At 47.9% G+C, this 4,873-nt stretch overlaps 1 long non-coding RNA gene across 2 annotated transcripts; it reads right to left on the reverse strand.

The window, feature by feature from the left end:
• Positions 1-1,286: 1,286 nt before the first annotated feature.
• Positions 1,287-2,658, reverse strand: LOC119354732. 2 transcript variants are annotated; one of them, XR_005171193.1, is made up of 2 exons: positions 2,186-2,658; positions 1,287-1,995 (listed from the first exon to the last, which is right to left on the reverse strand). It is a non-coding gene; the product is annotated as an uncharacterized LOC119354732 (long non-coding RNA). The 2 variants fall into 2 exon arrangements; XR_005171192.1 differs by having other exon boundaries at positions 1,287-1,941; positions 2,186-2,647.
• Positions 2,659-4,873: the final 2,215 nt, after the last annotated feature.

Below are 4,873 nucleotides of genomic sequence, written 5' to 3' on the forward strand. Positions count from 1 at the left end.
CCGTTTTCTAGCTAGGACAACGATTAATAATTTCAACCAACCGCTCAAAATAGAATTCAAAAAAAATCCCACATTTTTATGGGATCCGAAATATTTTTATCCGAAATTTCTAGTTAGATTAAATATAATATCAAAATAGAGTTCGAAAATTCGTTTATGATCCCGAGCACAAATGCTCCCGAAATCACACGCGCTCGTTCGTTTTGGGATGTGACCCCCGATGGTATGTCTCTTTGTACGTCGCACGCGTATATGCATTATATCGGAAAGGAGCGGTTGGCTCATTAACTGCCGGCCTAACCGGACGGACGATGCGGTACATAACTGGCCTGATGGATCGGCTGCTTTTCTGGGCCGACCTGTTCCGCTGCGGTCGACCCTCAACCAACACATCCACTGTCCTTCCCTTAAAAAAACACATCAACTGTCCTCCCCCGCGGACTGAGCACGGGGTCATGCTCCCAGAATCCTTCCTTCCTCCCTGTCCAAAACAACGGCAGCTAGATTGAGGAAAAATAGCAGAGTTGCAGCTGATGCAGACTCAAAGCAGCAGCCTTTGATCGCACTGTCCACGACTCCATGCAGAAACGTATCTCATTAGAGAGACGAACTGCACAAACCGTGCGCTCAAATCAGCCGCTGAAGGAAGTCAAAAAACTAACATATTCATGTTCATCTCCTTCATCGTGATCATGCATATTGCAGTTCCCGGAATCTGACGCTGACATCGTGCCGGTACTGTCGGAGCCCGCAGCTGAGTTCTAAGAATCAACAGAAATAGGGGAATGTTGAGCAGATGAAACCATTGCAGGAGATACAGAGGAAAACGAGCTGATATTCTCAACTCACATTAGTAGCCTGATCAGGAGCAGACGCGGGCTCGAGAGGGAAAACTGCATTTGGACACCGACGCCGACGTCTCAACGCTCGAGTCAGCCCATACGCTCCACGCCAACGCCATCCCTGCTTGAAGAGTACCACTCACGGGAGCACGAACATGATCCCAGCATCTAGCAGTCATCTTATCCAATGCCACGCCACTACGCCGCCCACCATTGCACTTTTGAATTTCGAATCCATTGTACAACTGATGAACACAAAGCCATTTGTACAACTGATGCACACGTGTGTTCATCGTCAGGTAAACCGAACTGGCGCGTGGACACCTCCAGCTTGGATGCTCATACATTTTTTTATTGACAGGGGGGCAACCATTCCTGCAGGAACTAAGCACATGCACGAATGGCTGAGAATTTAGAACTCCTCACAGCAGGCTCGTGCCTTCATTTTGCCATGACTTTATTTGTTCACCATACACCGAACAGGGGAAGAGAATACAGATTCAGTTTGGACAGACAGACATCTGATGACACATACAGCAAAAACTCTCATCATCGAGTGACCCAGGACACAACTAGGAGGAGTTTTTACAATCAGGAACACACAGACTTGACAGACATCACATGCTAGGCAGTCCTCGACTAGTCGACTACATGCAAAAACACAGTTAACTGTTCACAAACATAACTAATGAACGCAGCAACTGATGAACACAAAGCCATCGTACAACCGAGATGAACAAGTGGGCAACGCGCACTAGAAAATTCTCAAACTGAACCATACTGAAAATGCAATTCTAGTCAAGATGCAATAACACCCAGAGGTGAGGCATGGTGCAGCTGTTGCGGCGGTGACCCTCAACACCATAGTTCTTGCATCTTGCAGGCTTCAAGCGTGATATTGAGTTTCAGTCTATAGGTCTGCATTTTTCCGCAGGCTCGGCTGTGTCGCTTCTTCAACTTTCATCGCTCATATCTGAGGAGGATGAGCACTCAGCAGATAGCCCGTGCTCAGCAGCAAGTCGTCCGGCACCATGTGCACCAGGGCAACCAAGCAGGCTAGATAGCTCCGTCTCCCAACCATCAGCAGGTTCAGTCCAACCTGTCCACGGAGACCATGGTGGTTCAATTTCTTCGGCTATGTCCACTACCTCAGCTGATTCAATTTCTTCGGCCGTTAGCAAACAAGAACAACAAAAGTACTAGCACTGGAATTTCTTTTGTTTTTGCCAGCAAGGATCAAAAAGTCAAATCACTTAACAATGCACATCATATTCTCAGTTTGCAAATGATTATTGCTGCATATTTCAGATCTAAATACAGTCGAATGGGATTGAGGTTCGCACCTTTTCGTCCATCCTGGGGCCTGGGGGTTGACTCTGTATGTGGACTGCGCCGACCTAGTCGGTGATGATTTCCGACGCCGGCAGACTCTGTCTCGTGCTTTCTCAGGTCCCTCTTCCCCGAGCCGCTGACCGCATGCAGACCCAGCATTTGAGTCTTCGGGGTCGCTACAGTTCGTTCCTCCGGTGGGAAGCAAGATCAGGGGAACCTCGTAATGGTTTTGGTGGAATGTGAAACAAATCACACGAAATACCCAGATCTACAAGAACTGACCTGTCGACGGCGTCGAGAAGAAACTCCATACCCACATCCTCCATTATCCTTGTCCCCGGGTGGCCGGAAGTATCGCCGCCGCGGCTCAGCTTTCCAATCCTTATCTGATCCGTGGCTCAGCGGAAGTTGGACTTTTCTGGTTCACGGACCAGGACGGGAGCGCCCGTCCGCCGTCCCAGCCATACAAAACAACCCCACGATTTCGCAGCTGTTTCTTACTGTATTCCCCCGTACACTCTTTTCCTTTTACCCATTGTCAGGTGTGTCAGGGTGATTTATTCCGATCCCGAGACAAATATGGACGCCGAAGATATCGAGAGCAGCTAGGCTCGGGCACCAAAACGCCCCTTCCAATAAAGTTGTATTACTTTAAAATCCAACGAAATATTGCGCGCGCAACAAGTAATGAAATTAAAATTTTCAAATTCTAAAATTAATATATTTTTTAAACTAATTACGCATTTGGTGCATTTTTTTATAGTTACTGCCCAGTTATTATAATTACATCCCATTTATTATTTCTTAAAGTCCATTTTCTTGTTAGGCCTAATGCATACCTCATAGGAAAGTTTGCAGCCTAGTGGGGCGGAGAATGACAAGTTGACCCGGATATTGTGTACAACTGTCGGCCCAGTTGCATTGCTGATGTTGAAAAAAAGCCTGTCTAGTACAGTACAACCTAACATGGCTCCTCAGCCCACATTCAGCAACACCGGAAAGGCCCAAACAAGGCTTCTGTACAACTTTTTGAAGTCACTGAGCTCAATTAATAACTTAAGAAAAAAGTTAGATTACAGTGGAACCTAATTAAAAGTTTTCACGAGCAAAGAAATAATTCAATGGGTCCCACTTGTGTGTGTGTGCGTGAGAGAGAGAGACCCATCGGTCGATGCTCGTAAATACATATTTCAGCCACATGCATTGCTGATGCTCATTAAAAACTTATATAGTTGACACAATCATATAGAACATCATAGCACACTGAACTTGCATACAAAAATTTCACGCAGGCGACACAATCAGGATGGAAGCAGTGGATCGCTACGGGTAGGGCTATGTTGAAACCAACGAACTCGTACATAATGGTTCATCGTCTTTGTCAATGACAGGGAAATATCTTGAATGTTGCGCAAAGAAAATAGACAGACAACACAATAAGTTCTGCTAGCACATTAAGTTGACGTACAACCCTTTCTAAAAAAAGTTCAGGTACAAAATTAGAACATGTCACAATCAAATGTACTGGCACATCAGTGGTTCACACCCATAGCTCGGATTTAACTAGTATCTGACAAGATTCAGTTGTTACCTCAAATTAGAGCACATTCAGGCAGCCAGCCCTGCCTCTTCTCCCAAAGAAGCAGTGGCCTCCACCGCGCGATGGAGTAGGCCCTGTGCCATCCATCGTTCCGAGCAACACAGGGAAAGTCTGACGTTGACTCCTGTAATGGACATCGTCGACGGACCCTGGCACCAGCGGCGGCGGCAGGACTTCGATTGATGGATTGACCACTTCTTCGACATGCACGAACACTCGATACAGGTACATCCCTAACGTGGTCCGCGACGGCCTTGGTGGCGACGAATAGTACAACCCCGGCTCCTGCACCGGTATCTCAACACCAATCACCTTCGGTATGGTGGATGGCTTCTTCATCCATGCCATAACCGTCAGAGCCCAGCTGTCTGGAGGAACAAACATACTTACGAGCTCACCTCCAAGGTCGTTGATAAGATCATTCATGGACTCGCTGTTCCAAGCACGTCGAGGCATGCCGTGGAAGGTAAGATTTGTTAAAAACTCAAGCTCAGAGGGCACCGAGCCCCATCCTGGGTGCCACCGATCAAAGCTCACCAGCGCGCCATCGTAGAACAAACGTCGGGAAGATTCGAACACAAGACTGCAGTCGAAAGTTGTCCGGAACCTAACGAAGAAATCAGCCAGTGGCGGACAGACTTCGACGAGCAAGTCACTTATTTGGATGCCGTGCGCAATGCCAAGAGCTTTGACAAGGTCGTTCGGCGAGACAGGAGGCCGGTCGCCGTTGATTGTTACCATCAAAACTTTGCCGGCAAACTGATCGTCAAGCGCCGCCATGCCACTGTTGAGCGATAGCACGCAGCGACCGAAGGCAGGACGGACCTCGGGATCTTCGGCTTGGAGATCCGTGTTGACCAGCGACATGATAGTGAGCTTGAGTACAGGGAGTACAGGAGGGGGATTTGGGGGAAATGGAGTAGGAATCGAGATTCCAGAGGTGGGGGAGGGACGGGAGATTGGGGATGAAAAGGTAGCTTGAATTTCGAGCACGCGCCAATATGCTCTCGGCGCGCAAGCGCACGAAAACATCGGTGGCGCCCACATGTCAGCCTAAGAGTCCTTATTCTTTCTTTTTTGGAGAGCCCGGCCTTTTTTT

The sequence above is a fragment of the Triticum dicoccoides genome, chromosome 2A (genome assembly GCF_002162155.2).
Source record: "Triticum dicoccoides isolate Atlit2015 ecotype Zavitan chromosome 2A, WEW_v2.0, whole genome shotgun sequence".
NCBI classification, from domain to species: domain Eukaryota; kingdom Viridiplantae; phylum Streptophyta; class Magnoliopsida; order Poales; family Poaceae; genus Triticum; species Triticum dicoccoides.